Source organism: Gorilla gorilla, chromosome 1, assembly GCF_029281585.2.
Source record: "Gorilla gorilla gorilla isolate KB3781 chromosome 1, NHGRI_mGorGor1-v2.1_pri, whole genome shotgun sequence".
Taxonomy (NCBI): domain Eukaryota; kingdom Metazoa; phylum Chordata; class Mammalia; order Primates; family Hominidae; genus Gorilla; species Gorilla gorilla.
In genome coordinates, this window is record NC_073224.2 from 62,985,001 (window position 1) to 63,003,705 (window position 18,705).

The following is an 18,705-nucleotide window of genomic DNA, read 5'->3' on the forward strand; positions in this document are numbered from 1 at the left end:
GACTTTGGAACTGGGTAACAGGCAGAGGTTGGAACAGTTTGGAGGGCTCAGAAGAAGACAGGAAAATTTGGGAAAATTTGGTACTCCCTAGAGACTTGTAGAATGGCTTTGACCAAAATCCTGATAATGTTATGGACAATGAAATCCAGGCTGAGGTGGTCTCAGATGAAGATGAGGAACTTGTTGGGAACTGGATCAAAGGTGACTCTTGTTATGTTTTAACAAAGAGATCACAGTATTTTGCACTTGCCCTAGAGATTTATGGATCTTTGAACTTGAGAAAGATGATTTAGAGTTTCTGTCAGGAGAAATTTCTAAGCAGCAAAGCAATCAAAAGGTAACTTGGGTGCTGTTAAAGGCATTCAGTTTTAAAAGGGAAACAGAGCATAAAAGTTTGGAAAATTTGCAGCTTGACAATGTGATAGAAAATAAAATCTCATTTTCTGAGGAGAAATTCAAACTGGCTGCATAGATTTCCATAAGCAATGACGAGCCAAATGTTAATCCCAAAGACAAGAGGGAAAATGTCTCCAGGGCATGTCAGAGGTCTTCACGGCAGTCCCTTCCAGAGGCTCAGAGGCCTAAGTGGAAAAAATTGTTTCATGGGCCAGGCCTAGGGTCCCTCTGCTGTGTGCAATCTGGGGACTTGGTGCCCTGTGTCCCAGCCACTCCAGCCATGACTAAAAGGGGCCAAGGTACGGCTTAGGCCATGGCTTCAGAGGGTGCAAGCCCCAAACCTTGGAAACTTCCATGTGGTATTGAGCCTGCAGGTGCACAGAAGTCAAGAATTGAAGTTTGGGAACCTCCACCTACATTTCAGAGGATGTATGGAAATGCCTAGATGTCCAGGCAGAAGTTTGCTGCAGGGGTGGGGCTCTCATAAAGAACCTCTGCTAGGACAGTGCAGAAGGGAAACGTGGAGTCACTGGGAGCCACTTAATGAAGCTGTGAGAAGAGGGTCACTGTCCTGCAGACCCCAGAATGGTAGATCCACCAACAGGTTGCACTGTGCACCTGGAAAAGCTGCAAACACTTAATGCCAGCCCATGAAGCAGCCAGGAGGGAGGCTGTACCCTGAAAAGCCACAGGGGTGGAGCTACCCAAGACCATGAGAACCTACCTCTTGAGTCAGCGTCACCTAAATATGAGACATAAAGTCAAAGGAGATCATCTTGAAGCTTTAAGATTTGACTGCCCTGCTGGGTTTCAGACTTGCATTGGGCCTGTAATCCCTTTGTTTTGGCCAATTTCTCCCATTTGGAAAGACTGTATTTACCCAGTGCCTGTACCCCCACTGTATCTAGGAAGTAACTAACTTGCTTTTGATTTTACAGGCTTATAGGCAGAAGAGACTTGCCTTGTCTTGACACATTGGACTGTGGACTTTTGAGTTAATGCTAAAATGAGTTAAGACTTTGAGGAACTGTTGGAAATGCATGACTGGTTTTACAACGTGAGGACATGATATTTGGGAGGGGCCAGGGGTGGAATGATATGGTTTGGCTGTGTCCCCACCCAAATCTCATCTTGAATTGTAACTCCCACAATTCCCATGTATAATGGGAGGAACCTAGTGGGAGGTGATTGAATTATCCAGGGTGGGACTTTCCTGCACTGTTTTCGTGATAGGAATGAGTCTCATGAGATCTGATGGTTTTAAAATATGAAAGTTTTCCCTGCACAAGCTCTCTCTTTGCCTGCTGCCATCCACGTAAGATGTGACTTGCTCCTCCTTGCCTTCCACCATGACTGTGAGGCCTCCCCAGCCATTTGGAACCATAAGTCCGCTAAACCTATTTTTCTTCCCAGTCTTGGGTATGTCTTTATCAGCACTGTGAAAACAGACTAATACAATGATATTCTATATATCTCAATTTATAAACTTTAGAATAAAAAAAATCTTAACTCAGAAATATGTCTATTATTGTTTTAAATTAATTTCTTGAATATTTTTATTAGTCAAATATATCTATAGTTAACATTAATATCCAAGACCATATGAATCATATATGCTCATTCTCTGATGTAATGTATTCTGCAACACAGGTTTATTATTAGTATCAGAATTAAAACAAATGAAACAAAAAACCATGGAAGTGATGACATCATCGATCCACTGATGAGCATGATGATCTGGATTATAGTGACCTGATATACAACACCTCACCTTACACGTGTAGTACAGGATGAAATGGGGTGGGGCACTAACTTAATGCCCAAACTAACAGAAGCTCTTTCCTGGTTCCAGGCTTGCCAACAGAGAGAAAGGGAACACTGAAATTTGCACAGGCAGTTAAAGTAGAACTGACCAAAATCATTCCTACTTATTATTCAATGTCCATAGAAAGTCATATGGCTCCATATACCTCAAAGACAGCAGAGAAGTGAAATTCTATCTAGTGTCCAGAAAGAGAAAAAAAAGCATTTGGGAACAGCTCTAATGAACATCTCATCTACAATAATAAAAGTAATTTTTTTTTAAGATTCACTGTTTTCTGTTTGTTTACATGACCTTTTTTTTCATCACTGGAAGAAAAAAAAAAAAGACTGTGCACTTCCCAAGGCAAAGACCGTAGTATTAAATGCAAACTTTGACAAGGCTTTTCAGCTGCAACTTACTTGTTTTCCTCCAATATTTCATACTGTTAATCACTTCCTTCTTGCAGCACTTTCTTCCATTCATTTCCATAAAAATATTTCTGCTGGTTACCTCTGCTTACTTCCTGTTTGTTCTCAGTTTCCTTTATGGTTTTTTTCTTTCCTCATCAACTCATAATATTGGTGTTTCTCCAGATCTTCATATATCTGATATCCAAAGACTTAGCTTATATTCTGTTTCTACTGACAGTGTAGTGTAATGGTCAAGGGAGCAGAGCCTACATCTGGACAGGCTGGGTTTGAATGCCAGCTTCTCCACATCTAAATACAATTTGAGCAAGTTAACTAACATCTCTGTGTCTAAGTTTCCCCACCTATAAAATCAGGATGTTAAAATAGACCCTGCCTCACTGAATTGTGAGAATTTCATTAGTTAACATGTATAAAACAGAACAGTGCCTGGCATACAGTAATTGTTATATGTTAGTTATTAACTCTATCAGTACTGTTTATGACAACATCTTCACCACCACCTCCTCACTGATCATACCCAAATCCATATTTTAAGTCTGATTTCATGAGTTCCAGAGCCATATATTCAATTCCATTCTAGATATCTGAAGCAATTCAAATTAAAATTACTGACAAAAGGAAGGCACCATCTTTCTTCTGAAATCTGCTTTTTTTTCTATTTATGTTTTCTAGCTTAGGTAATCATATCAGTATCCACTCAGACTCCCAAGCTAGAAAATTAAACAAACTAAATTTGTGAGAAATCTTATTAGTCCCACTATTAAATCCATCCTCTCTTCACTTTCCTCACTCTTACCATGATTATTTCTTCACTTAATTTCTGCTTTGGCTTATTCATTGCTCTGCTTGCCTCCATTCCAGCTCCACCATTCCTGACTGTGCCAGGTAGTATTACCAAGGTAATCATATTAAAATTAAAACCTCATATCATGGTCTTGAGTAAATTAAGCATGGTTCACCAGCCTCTCAGACTCCCCTCTGTTTTCTAGCCTCATTTTACCACAAGCATCCAGGCTGGGTTCTCAGACTTGGGAGAACAGAGAAGTGGGCAGTGCCAGTATTGCACACTGGAGAGTGAGACAAATCAGAAGTCACAATTGAAAACTCAAGCAAAGAAAAAAATAGTTTCAAGAGCTGTACCAACAGAGAATCCACAAAGCAGGAAATGAATATGAACTAAATTGTCTTCCAAAACAAAATAATAGGGTAGAAAACAGCAAGTAAAATTGGAAGATTATCAAGAAATTTAGAGTTAATAAATAATATATAATGAAGGATTTTTTTGTGTGTGTGCTAGAAGGGAACAAAAGGAACATCTAACAGTACTGAGAACACTAAATTTCTGTCTGTCACTTTGTTTTCACCTCCTGCCATTGTTATATCACTTATTGCAACAGCAATGTCAAAGTACTTTCTAAAATGCAGCATGATTTTTCTCATCTTGCATATTCTGTTCCTTATGTGTAGATGAACCCTTCTCTTCCTGCTTCCTTCACTTGACTTTCTCATTATTCATCCATCTCTCTGCCGAGGCACAACATTCTTCAAGAAGATTTTTCAAGTCCACCTGGATGGTCAGATTTTAACACTCTTCTCTAGGCTTCTACCTCCCCATACTTTTATCATAATGTATTGACTTAACTCTGCACCCCTCATTCAGTTGTGAAGCAGCTGAGGGAAGGAAGTACAGCTTTGTCTGTGCCTAGCATAAATATTCTGAAACATAAATGCTCAAAGAAGTTGTGTTTAGAAATGGGAACACCAAATAAATAATTAATGAGTTAATTAATAGTGGGATGGAGCTGAATCAATCTGTCCATTGTTCCTTTCTCCTAATTCCCTTTGTGAGATAGAATATGCAGGTGCCACATCAGATTTAAATTGTGGTCAGGTAGTAGAAAAGTACAGGGATATCAAAATGCTATTTGGAAAAGTGAACTTTACTTCATTAGCGTTGTGTTTTATGAGAAATTGAGCTAAAATGCTTTGCAAATGCTCTGACTGTAATTCTAGTTTTCCTGGAGTTTGTTTCTTTCGTTTAAATAAAAGATTAATCTTATTAATCCCCATCAATTTAAATTGTAATTTCTCAGACAATATGAGCCATTAATGACTAGTTAATTCAATTCAGACTACCAGAGTAACAGGTACACTCCACAGAATGCAATGGAATACCAGCATTCCAACCTGAGCAGACAACAGGGTAAACTATGCCAAGTTCAAAGAGACGAAAGCTATGAAGATAACATATTTTATAGCCTTTTGTTTGGATTAACAGAAAGTTTGATTCTTAAACCTCTGAGGAAATCTGAAAAACCAACAGACCAATTAATCTTGGATTTGGCTAACAATTACAAAGAGTATTGTGAAGAATATAACATTTTCAATATTGCATACATTCTCAAATGGAGTAAAGTCATGAATTTGAACAATGATAGCATTGTAGAATAGGCTCAGTGCTGTACTGTACACATTGCAGGCATACAGGCTAAACGGTTAGCAGGCACTATCTCCTATTCTCTCTGTCTCTCTACATTTATGGACAAAGATAACCTTCCTAGTACTTATGCTTTTCAGTCTAATAATCATAGATAAAACTCTACACTATATTTCATGACAAAGATTTAGGTTATTGTTTTCTCCCTGTAACTGGCATCATCCATTATATAGGATGATTTCTTAATATTTTATCTATGTATATGTGTCTGAAACATCTTTCCTCAACAACAGATATTATATGTAATATTTCTAAATGATTCAGGCTGTCATTTGTAGTTACAGATTATCTTCTCTTTGGAACTTTATTCCATTCATGAACTTTTATTTATTTAAAAATTAAAAGACTTTCAAAAGTGACAAACCAATGAAATAATTTTATGAATATCCCTTAAATCAATACTTGTATTTTTTCATCTGAAACTCAAAGATTAAACACTTACAGTTGCGTTAGTTTGGGTCTGCTGAGAAGTAGATGTCAAAACAGAATTAGTGTGGATGTATGTCACTTTTTTATTGCTGCTGGAAGAGATTACCACAAATTTAGTGGCTTAAAACAACACAAACTTCTCATTTTACAGTTCCAGAGGTCAGAAATCTGAAGCAGATCTTACTCCCTAAAATTAAAAAGGCTGCCTTCCTTCGGGAGGTTCTGTGGAAGAATCCATTCCTTGCCTTTTCTGGTTTCTACAGGCTGCCTGAATTCCTTGTTCCCTGGCTGCATCGCTCCAACTTCTTCTTCCATTGTCACATCTCCTTCTCTTCCTCTGCTTGTCCATATGCCATTTCTCTCTCTCTGACCCTTCTGCCTCCCTAAGGACCCGTTTGAATACACTGAGTCTTCCCAGATAATCTACAATGATCTCTTTCTCCCCATATGCTTAATTTAACCACATCTGTAAAGCCCCTTTTGTCACGTAAGATAACTTACTCACAAGTTCTGAGAATTAGGACATAGACATCTTTGGAGAGCTACTATTCAGCCTATCACAATCTGCATAGGCTTTACTGGAGGAAATGCCTATGGCAGGAAAAGGCAGGAGAACACCACCACAACAAAACAGTGGGGATGGCCATCAGACTGTCACATAGGTCTGACCCCTGTGAAGAAAAAAGGGAGGGAAGGAGAACTGGATAGAAAAAAATCACAGAGTTTAATGCTGTGCTAAGAAAATTTTGGCCAGGTCTACAGGCAGTGCTCAAACCAAAGTTGCCTATTAAGTGGGTGAATGAATAAATATGAACAGGGTTCATGCTACAGCAGGCCTGCATGAGCTCCCAGCTGTGCTGTCACTGGCCAGGAGCAACATGAGAAGCAAGGTGCACAGGTTAGGGTGGATCCAGAAGGGCAGTAGCTAGGAAGCTCAGGAAATTTTGCTCCCTGCATTGTAGTGGCTATGATGCATTTTCATAGCCACTGCAAGATTTGTTTCTTTATTATTTAAAAGAACTTTAAATTGTTTCTCTTCCAGCCCCTTTTTCTTATATTTACTTATTAACTAATTTCATATTACTCTTGTGTCATTTCAACAAGCACTTATGAAAGACCAAACATTGGGGACCCAGAATTAAAACACACGATTACTATCCATAGGAAGCTAGCAGTACAGAGAAAAAACATAAAAATAATTATAATCCTACCCCAGAATAAATACACTGTAGGGTGATCACCCCACCCAGTTTACCTAAGGAAATCTGTTTATGCCTGTTTCCCAGTGCCCCATCTGGTCTGTACCCACTTTGACTCTCAGAAGTGTCCCAGATGGGATGACAATTTATATGATTGCTATAATCATGGGAGCACACACACTTAATCCAGACCAGGGGGAAGGAGTAATTATAATTTTCTAGATGAAGTGCTGACTCAGATAAAATGATATGCAAAAGCTAGCCAGAAAAATTATTGTGGGAATACGGAGCGAGTGATGAGGGCAGCTGATGCAAGTTTCAGAAAAAAAACAGTAATATTCTTAAAAGCCAATGGCCTGCAAACATAGGCAAGTATTTCAGAATACCTAGACATCAATTACCTATGGGGGAGAGATAAGAAACGAAGTACAGCAAGTGAACTAGGATCAGAATATGAGAATCCTAACACATCTTGTTATGAAGGGAATTTATTTAATTGCTTCTTGGTAGCCATTTAAATTCAATGATAGGAATACTGTTGCTAGTGAGAATCAAGAGAACTAAAAAGAAGTACTTGAAGTTAGAATATTATAACTTCACTCAAAGTTAAACTGAAGAAATACCTGCAAAGAATAAGAAACTTCTTAGGAAAAAAAGGAAAAAAAAAAAGCATTATTTGCACAAATTTAAAATGATATAGAGGCCACTATTTAGAGATTAATTTTAGCTTAACAAAAGTTTGAAAGGGGCAAAAAAAAATGACTAACTCACCCATAAGAATAGTTTTCTTAAAGCATTCATAGAGTGCCTAGCTTTATACAGTACCACTTCCTACTAAATTCTCCAAGAAAGTCTTTATTTGGGGAAAAAAAAAATCTTAGTAAGGTGACCTTACTATAATGGTCATTATTTGCCACAAATTAGGCTGAAATGTAGTAATGTTCCCCAAGAAGATACTGGACCATCTTTGCTTGTAGTTATTTTTAACCCTTATAGAAGTAATAATTAGATATTATGTCCAGCTACATGTTAAAGCAATTCCTAGACTGTGATACTACAGCCAGATTTTTATCATGAAACAGAAAATAACCTAACCACACATCAGGAATTGTTTTATAAGCAAAAGCTTTGCAGCTGTAGTTCTACAGGAGACTTTACTACATTATTAAAATAGAATATGGTCAATATTTTATAGTCAATACAAGTCAATTCATGTCTTTCTTTAGAATCATATATAATATATATATTACACATTTATAGAAACAGTACACATGTGACTATTTTATACTACAGTCTCCGTCAAAAAAAAAAAAAAAGAAAGTAATGTTATATTAGTGACTAAATTTTACCAGTAGCTTTTTTTGTGAGCAAGAAGATAAAATATACACAGCTGTAAGCTGAATTTTTAGGAATATCATCTTTGGCAGAAATGAACAAGAATAATCTTTTCAGTAAAGCAGTCTACCCATTATTCCCTGGAGGAGGGTCATTATAGAATCAAATATTGTCCTCAACAAATTCACTCTTATATTCTTAAAACATATCTACTTTATTGTGATGAATTTAAATTCCCCTTGAATATACTTGGCTTAGTTAACTTTCATTGGTTTGCATGCAATATCTCAAAAAGTTTCAGAAAATTTTTCAGCACAGTCATGGAGCAGGAAGCTGTGACTGAGAGCATTTGTGAGACTTTGTTTAGAATTAGGCCTCTAAGTAATATGGTCTTTTTATGTTTACTATTGCATCAAAAGAGTTCCTAGGTAAATAAGAACAAGGCAAGAAACGTATAAATGATATTTGAATGTTACAATTGAAATATAAATATGCATATAGGCAAACACATACACATATAAATATATTTGACCTGGCCAGGTGCGGTGTCTCATGCCTATAATTCCAGCACTTTGGTAGGCCAAGGTGGGCGGATCACTTGAGGTCAGGAGTTTAAAACCAGCCTGGCCAACATGCTGAAACACTGTCTCTATTAAAACTATAAAAATTAGCCGTGCGTGGTGGCGCATGCCAGTAATCCCAGCTACTCTGCTGGCTGAGGCACGAGAATCACTTGACCTGGGAGGCAGAGGTTGCAGTAAGCCAAGATCCTGCCACTGCGTTCCAGCCTGGGTGACAGAGTGAGACTATGTCTCAAATATATATACATATATATTTGACCTGGTCAGACTCACCTAACTAAAAGTGATAATAAGAGAGGTAGTGTATTAGTTTCCTAGGGCTGTGGTAACAAAGTACCACAAACTGGGTAGCTGAAACAACAAACATTTACTCTCTCACATTTTGGAGGCAAGAAGTCTGAAATTATTGTGTCAGCAGGGTTGGTTCCTTCTGCTCCTTCTCCGGACTATGAGGGGGAATCTCCATGCCCCTCTTCTAGCTTCTGGTAACCTCAGGCATTCCTTGGCTTGTAAATTACATGGCGTTTTCCCTGTGTCTTGTCATCTTTTTCTCTGTATTTGTCTGTCTCTGCACACAAATTTCTCCCGTCTGTAAGGACACTAGTCATACTGGATTAGGCCTCACCTACACAACCTCATCTAAACCCAACCATCTGCAAAGACTATTTCTAAATAAGGTTACAGTCACCGGTGACCTCTAAGATCTTTTGGGGGTGTACAATTCAACCCATAATGGATGGAACGTCTTTTTATGGAAATATACAGGGAGACTGAGAGAGCCCATCCACAGGAAAATGTGGTTAAGTAAGTTCTCTAATAATCTGCTAACCTTTAGGACAAAAGCCAGCCCTAAACAATCTGATCTAGATGAGATTGGCAGTAACTATTCTCAAAAATTATTCTGTTGGAACTGATGTTCTAGAGCAAATTGGAAATGTTTGCTATTTACCCTCAGAATAGTATCATTTTTCTGAAGACATCCTTGAAAAAAATTATTGTACTGGTTAAAAAAAAAAAGCCAAGAATATTTTAACTATAATTATAAACATAATAATCCCTTGAGCCCAAATGTTTTGTATTTGAAGTTTGAGTCTCATTAAAAATAATAATTTGGCTTTTATTATCATTTCTTCCAGATTGAGCCATCTGTGTCTAGGAATGGATACCAACAAAAACACTACTGATAATATGATTACAAATTATCTACGAAATGATGTTTAGATTTTTAATTTATTAGTTAATTAGCCAAAATGTTCAAGTCCATCTCATAACAAGAAGTTACTTCGATTTGCAGCTCCATTGAATTATTTGACATATTTTTTGTCTATCCTCTCTGTAGTGGGTTGAATTGTATGCCCCCAAAATTATGTATAAGCCCTTACCCCCATCCCTGTGAACGTAACTTTATTTGAAAATATGGTCTTTGCAGATGTAATCAAGTTAAATTAAGGTCACACTGGGTTAAGGTGAGTCTCAAAGCCAATGCCTAGTATCTTTATAAGAGAAAGGAGTCGGAGATTTGGACACAGAGACACAAAGGACACTCAGAGAAGCAGGCCCTGTGACAACAGAGGCAGAGTTTAGAGTCGTGCAGCTACAGGCCAAGGAATGTCACAGACTGCCAGGAATAGCCAGAAGCTAGGAGAAAGGTACGAGGCAGTTTCTCCCTTGCAGCCTCCAGAAGGCGCCAATCCTGCCAATACCTTGATTTCAGACTTCTAGCTTCCTAAACTGAGAGAGAATAAATTTCTGTTGTTTTAAGCCAACAAGATAATAACTAAGCCAACAAAGTAATAAGCTAGCAAGGTAATAATTTTTAAGGCAGCTGTAGGAAACTAATACACTCTCATTTTTACACAGTCTCAGTCATTGGGGACACATTTACTCTATACACTAGTGTATAACCATTTACAAGTGGCTCATATTCATGAAAAAACTTCAGTTTCTGCTTTTTTATAAAGAAAAGGGGTTTCCACGTATACAGTGCAGGTCTTGGGTAGTCTTGGCTTATAGTGAGTGATTTTGGATAGAGGTGCTGAGGAAACTCTCATTAGTTGGCAGCATTATTGTTATTATTATAATATAAGACAGGAGCACTTATTGAGAATGTTTATAGTGATTAAAATAAAATTTGCCTCTTCTGAATGAAGGACTTTCATGTCTCTAGAAAGTCTGCACTTTTTTTTTTTTTTTTTTTTTTTTTTTTTTAAGGAAAGATGGGGTTTCACCATGTTGGCCAGGATGGTCTCGATCTCTTGACCTTGTGATCCACCCACCTCGGCCTCCCAAAGTGCTGGGATTACAGGCGTGAGCCACCGCGCCTGGTGTAAGTCTGTATTTGTATTCTAAATGAAATCCTAGGACATTGAATTAAATTTAGTAAAAGGCTTTGAGGAGGGTACCAATGGGGATCCAGAACTCGCTAATGCTCTTTACAAAGCTGACATCAGGAAAGTAGGCATACACACTAGGTGTTACCTATGTAATAATGTAAAATTATTTGAAATGGATTAATGACACTAAATTTGAAGCAAACCAATATAGTTTAATGGGTTTTTTATATTTTCATAAACATTTTAAAGGTTTTATTGATCATGTTTCATGTTGCTTCTTTGACTTGTGAGTAGCATGGAGAGTAAAGTTTGTGGAGTAATCAAGTGGCTATGACCGAAAGGCCACAAACAATTAAGTGTGTTGTGAACCTGGGTACACTCTTTGTTCCGCTTTAATTTCCAAGGACCTGACCCAGTTAGAAGGTTCCTTCTCTAAGGAGTAGCCTTAAAGAAGACACAGGAGCCTCAGAACAGCCCAGAAACAGAGAAATTAGTCAAAAGAGAGAAAAATGCCACAGACTCAGCTGTGGGAATAGTTAAAAAAAAAAAAAAAAAAAAAACAGTTGTAGGGGATTTATATATGAAAATAGTAAGGTAGAAAAGAGAAGTATTAATAATGTTGCAATATGAGAACAGTTCTAGAAGGATTTAGCTGTAAGTTTGCAATCTAAGAAGGTTTAGTATATATTACTTGTTGGACCTGGGTAATTAAGCCTCACAAGATTAACCATTACATGTCAAGGCAGTTAGGGAGAGCAAGAATGCTCAGTTATTCCAAGCGTAGAAAGTGGAGAATTCTTATTTAACTTTCTTTACCAACTTACATTCCTGATAGCCTTTTTTTTTTCCCCCTCCCCGAGGTGGAGTCTCACTCTGTCGCCAGGTTGGAGTGCAGTGGCTCAATCTCGGCTCACTGCAACCTCTGCCTCCTGGGTTCAAGCGGTTCTCCTGCCTCAGCCTCCTGAGTAGCTGGGACTACAGGTACATGCCACCACACCCAGCTAATTTTTGTATTTTTAGTAGAGACGGGGTTTCACCATGCTGGCCAGGATGGTCTCGATCTCTAGACCTCAAGATCCACCCACCTTGGCCTCCCAAAGTGCTGGGGTTACAGGCGTAAGCCACCACACCTGGCCCTGATAGCCGTACTTTAAGGGTTGTAACTGAGCTTCTTGACATTGTGTATTTTTCTCAATGTAAGTCTATTCTGACTTCAAAAGGATTAAGAGAAGTCTCACTTCTCACCACTAAGTTATTCCAAATCAGTCGTGAGGCCTTTCCTGGGTTCAAGTTGCCTGACTCTATTCCAACAAGATGGACAGACAAAATCTGATCACCCAAGTTACACCTCGGAGTGGGTCATGTGCTGGTCCACAAATGAAGGATGGCCTATCACTCAGGTCCAAAACAGAGAATTTTTGAGAAAGGCTTTCTATTCCTCTTAGGAGACAGAGGAAGTTGGATCTGGCATTCACCTCCAAAATTCCCATACAGTTGATAGTTTTAAAAGAAGAAATGACCAGTTCATGCTGAGAATTAGGGGGTAAAGAAAGGCTTTATTTCTGTGTCACTAAGAAGAACTGTGTCCTCTTCTAATGACAGAGCAATCTCTGAACTGAGCCAACAAGACAAAATTTTATAAAGGTAATTATAGGTTTCATTATATGTCACTGTAATCTTAAAGAAGGTCTGGATGCCTGTAATGATATGCACATATCTCTATCTCATATTATAGTCTTTGACTATAAAAAGAAATCAAATCTTGTCAGAGTCATCAGATGTTCTGGAGATGAACTTTCACAAGAACTTTTTTCATTAATGAGTGCTTAAATTGTCTTTTAGGGAAGTCCTCTGAGCTAGGAATGAGGAATTCTTTTCCCCTAGTCTTCAGGAAGACACCTAGCATAGTTTATAAAGGTTAATGTTTTCCCTGATTTTTGTCTTTCTTATTTCAAGTCTCAGTTATAATTCTGTTCCTTCCTCAATGTTGTCAGAAATAAGAGAAGCTGTCTCCTTCTATTCACTATAACTGTTTAATTCATTTATAAGATAGTACTGACTTACTAAGGGAACTATTTTAAGGGAAACAGAAAATGTCCCCCTTTTATGTCACTGAAAATCACTAACTGATGAAGATATCACAGGCACAGCCAGCACGACTCTCAGGTAGCTGTTACAATTCAGGCTCCACATGAACATCGATTGTCAAAAGTTTATGTTGAGCCAATTAAACTTAGCCCATAACACTTTCTCTCCCTAGAATCAAGGACTGAGCAAAAGTTAATAAAAGTTAAAATCTATTTTTCCTGGCAGCTTGCCCCTATGAGTCATACGGAAAATATCATTGTTTTCTAGGGCCCAATCTTATCCCAAACTTGCCAACTTTTAATATAAAGTAGACTATAAAACATTTACATTTCATCAGGTTTGAAATTGCTGTTTTTTGAATATGGAATACCCGATAAATTAGTCAGTTGCTAATTTAGAATACGCCAAAAAATGGCCTTTGACAGGGTATAATCTGACTCCAAGTTCATCCAGCTAGAACCTCATTAACAGAGTCCTAAAGATAAAGAAATTTGCAATGAGCAAGGCCATTCTTTACTGATTCCTTGGCCAGTTGGCTAGAATGACACCAGGCAACTGTGCAAAGTGGCGAACTGTGCAAAGAGGCAGGCTTGAGAAAAGTGGTGCTGATTTGAAATGTATATTTGCAGGAATGTGAGAAAAGAAATAATAACAGATAACTGGTGGCTAGTAGACACTGTTCTAAATTCTTCACAAGTGTTAATTCAATCCTCATAACACCGCTATGATGTAGGGACCATTTGTGTATTTTAGGCATGAGAAAACTGAGAGAAAGAGAGGTTGATTAATGTAAATAAGTAAGTGATAATAAGTAAATAAGTAGTAGAAATGGATTGGAACTCAGGGGGTCTGACTTGGGGGTCTATGCTTTTGACCACTGTGCTTTACCACTATTTGACAACTAATAAGTCAATGATTCTTGGTCTGTGGAAGAACAGACTAGAACTTGGCACACTTTTCTGTTCTAAATACTACAAATTTCCTTATATCAAGTACTTATCTTAAATCCACTGTATTTTTCTTGCTCTGGATCTGACATTATGCCAAAAAACAAATTTATAAATTATTTTTTATAAAACAAATGTTCCTTAAAATCATACACATGTAATTATAAATATTCTGTCCATCAATTGCTGAATGCATTAAACAGTGGTATATTCATACGATAGAACACTACTATCCTAATAATAGCATTACTGTATATATGAGTACATGACTTCCTTTAGAGAGTGCAATCTATTTATACGGTTTTCGTCATGATTTCTATTCTTAGATGTGCCAGTTGACTTCTTTCTGTTCCCTGACTATTCCCCATAATTCTTAGATTCATTACAGTGGACAAGGAGAAGTAATGAGAGAAAGCCACCAAGTCAACCAAATGCATCTTTATAGTCACATCCTGATGGTCAGCGTGTGTAAAATCTTATTTGTATAAGCTAAATTTTTAGTGTTAAATGTACCTGAGTTTTCACAATAAAAAACTTTCATAACATTACAAATGGATATGTTTAAGCAATATTTTGGCCACTTAGAAATACTTCTGGGTTGTAATTGTTTTTGAAAAGTTTCTTGAAATATAATTTATATACAGTACAATCCACTAATAGTTCTGATAAAAGAAACAGTTCCATAGCCACCACCACAATCAAGATATAGATTAATTTTTACCCCCATAATTTCCTGGTATCCCTTTAAACCTTCCCTTAATGGGTTTAAAATCTTCCAATCAGAAGTAATACCATGATCTATGCTCACATTTCCTTAGCCAACAATAATCTTGGCCAACTCTAAATTAAAGTAAGTGAAAAAGTGCAATCTTATTTATAAAAACTTTGAACAGATCCAGACAAGGCAATTATTGTCTTAACCCCAAGTATCTTAAATTTTTTTGTATTTTAAATCAACTTTATTAAGACGTAATTTATATACAACTAGATTGTACTGATTTTGTATACAATTTAATGTTTTTAAAAGTATATCTATGTTTTTATAATGCAATGGCAATAAGAACATTTCAGTCACCCCAGAAAGTCACCTACGGCCCTTTTGCTATTAATCCCATATCCCATCTCCAGCTCCGAGGAAACACTGATCTGCATTCTGATACCATAGTTTTACTGTTTTAGAATTTTATATAAATAAAATCATACAGAATTTAGTCTTTTTTGTCTAGCTTCCTTTACTGAGCATAATGGTTTTGAGACCCATCCATGTTGTTACATGTATCAGCGGTCCTTTTGTTTTTATTTTTAGTATCGCATCATATGAATATACCAAAATGTGTTAAGCCATTCACTTGTTGGTAGATATTTGGGCTGTGTCCAGGTTTTGAAATTAAGAAAAAAATTGCTATGAATTTTTATGTACATGTATTTGTATAGACATTTCTCAATTCCTTTTGAGAATGAGAAATTGCTGAGTCTTACAATGTGTGTTTAGATAATCTTATAAAACACTGCCATAATGTATTTCAAAGCAATTGTACCATCATACATTCCCATCTGCAATGGATGAGAGTTGCAGTTGCTTCCCATTCTTACAACGTTCTTGTAACTATGTAGCAGCATTGCATTGTAATTTTAATTTGCATCTTCCTGAAAATTGTGATGTTTGGCAGCTTTGCATATACAGTTTGCCATTTGTATGTTGTCTTTGGGAAATTGTTTAAATATTTTGCTTACTTTGTTTTTAAGTTGTTTGTCTTATTAATGAGTTTCAGAAGTACTTAACACATTTTAGATAAAAATCCTAATTCATACATAAATCATCTACAATTATCTTCTCCCAGCCTGTGGCTCACCTTTTCACTTTCTTAAAGATGCTTTTCAAAGAGCAGAGTTTGTTTACTTTCATAAAGTTCAATTTGTCCATTATTTCCTCTTTGTTTTTGATTTTACTGTCTTGCCTAAAAAATGTTTGCCTGTCCCAAGGTTGTGGAAAATGCCTATGTTTTCAAGAATTATATATTTAGCTTTTATGCTAAGGCCTATGGTTCGATTTTGTGTGGTATTTGAGGTTTAAGATTTCCAGATGTTCACGCACCATTTGTAGTAAAGACAATCCTATCTTTACTTTATATATATATATAATTTTTTTTTTGAGATGGAGTCTCACGTTGTCACCCAGGCTGGAGTTCAGTGGTGCAATGTCAGCTCACTCCAGCCTTGACCTCCTGGATTCAAGCGATCCTTCTGCCTCAGCCCATGAAGTAGCTGGGACTCCAGGTACACGCCACCACACCTGGCTAATTTTTTGATATTTTTTGTAGATACAGGGTTTCACCATGTTGCCCAAGCTGGTCATGAACTCCTCAGCTCAAGCAATTCACCTGCCTTGGTTTCCCAAAGTGACAGGATTATAGGCCTGAGCTACCATGCCCAGCCTAATCCCATCTTTATTAAATTACCTTAAGAAATTTGTAATATCTCAATTGACCTTATATATATATATATACATCCATATATATAAGTTCTATTGAGATACATTATATCTTATATGTGTATATGTGTGTGTGTGTGTGTATGTGTGTGTGTGTATTTTATATATATCTCTTTGTGGCAAAAGTCTTTATTACTGTAGCTTTATAGTAAGTCTTAAAATTATGTAGTGTAAATCTAATGTTTTTCTAAATTACTTTAGCAACTACTTAAGGTCCTTTTAATTCTCACATAAATTTTAGAATTCACTTGTACATGCCAACAAAATTAAAGCCTATAGAGATTGCACTGATTGAATAAGTCAATTTTGGTAACATTTATATTTCAATAATATCGAGTCTTAAGATTCACAAGTATTGTGTGTTTCTCCAGTTATTTAGATGTTTAATTTCTTCCAGCAATGTTAGTTTTCAGTGTAAATGTCATGCATATATTTTATTAAAATGTAGTATTCTTTCATGTGTTTTTATCCTCTCAGAAATGGTATTTTAAATTTCAATTTTGGGTTACTTGTTGTTGGTACATAGAAATACAATTGATTTTTTATATTAGTCTTATATTCTGCAACTGTGTTAAATTCACCTATTTGCTATAATAGCTATTTTATGGATCCTTTGGTTGTTTTCCATGTACATGATCATGTCTGCAAGTAAAACAGTTATCTTTTCATTTAAAATCTGTGTGCCTTAATATCTATTCATTGCCTTATAATTGGCCAGGACACCTTATGTAATGTAGGATACAGGTAGTGACTGTTCACCTACTTGCTTTGTTTCTAATCTTGAAAAAGGGTTCAAATTTTCCCCATGAATTATGCTGTTAGTTTAGGACTCTTGTAGATTATCAGTATAAAGAAGATTACTTGTATTCTGAATTTGTGGAGACTTTTTACAATCTGGAAATGGCTCCTAATTTTTCTTTTTTTTCTGAAAAGATTGAGATGATTATGTGGGTTTTCTCTTTATTCTCTTCATAAGATAAATTATATTGATTTTCAAATATACAACCAACCTTGCATTACTAGGATAAACCCTATTTGGTCATAATGTATCTCCTTCTTTACATATTGCTGAGTTCAATTTATCTGTTGTTAAAAGGATATTATATCTATTTTTTCTGTAATGGTTTTTTCTGAGTTTTGCATCAGGGTTATAGTGGCCTCATGAAACAAGATAGGATGTATCTCTCTTCAATTTTTTTTCAAATGTTTGTATAGGGTGGTTATTATTTATTTCTTTAATTCTTAATAGAATTTATGAATGAAGTCATCTGGACTGGACTTTTTTGTGGGAAAGTTTTTGTTCACAAACCTGATTTATTTAATAGATATAGAGTGTTATGGGCTGAAATGTATTCCTCAAAATTCATACATTGAAGCACTAACCCCTAGTACTTCAGAATGTGAAGTACTTGGAAACAGGGCCTTTAAAGACTCAATTAATGTAAATGAGCTCATATGTGTAGACCTTAATTCAATATGACTGGTGTCCTTACAAAAAGAGTTTAGGATACAGATGCCCACAGAGGAAAGACCATGTGAAGATAGAGAGAAAAGATCACCATCTATAAGCCAAAAAGAAAGGCCTTAGAAGAAACCAATTCTATTGACATCTTCATCTCGTACTTCCAGCCTACAGATTTGTGAAACAATAAATTTCTGTTTAAGCCACCCGGTCTGTGGTACTTTGTTATGGCACCCCGGTAAACTAATAATAGGCTTTTTCCAATATCCTATTTCTTCCCACATCAGGTCAATTATGTGTCCCTTTGAAGAGTCTGTCCATTGAGTCTGAATTATGTAGTCTATTGGCATACAGTTAGTTGCTCATGCTAGTCTCATTTTCCATTTAATGTTTCTATGATCTGTGGTTAAGTATTCCTTTATTCCTGATATGAATAATTTGTGTCATCTGTTTTCTTTACCAGTTTAACTCTTATCTATTTTAAATTTCTTTCCAATAACCAGATTTTAGTTTTATTGCTTTTTCTCTTTTATTTTATATTTCATTAATTTCTTTTGTTTTTCTACATATTTGGGGTTTAATTTGTCCTTTTTTCAACTTTTTAAGCTGGATGGTTAAGTCAACAATTTTAGACCTTACTCATCTTTTAACATAAGTATTTAGAACTATAAATTTGTGTTCAAGCATGACTTTAACTTTGTCTTGGCCTTCT

At 36.4% G+C, this 18,705-nt stretch overlaps 1 long non-coding RNA gene across 3 annotated transcripts in view; it reads right to left on the reverse strand.

The window, feature by feature from the left end:
* Positions 1-18,705, reverse strand: part of LOC134759198 (uncharacterized) — a 678,818-nt gene that overhangs the window by 373,638 nt on the left and 286,475 nt on the right. The window lies entirely within an intron of this gene.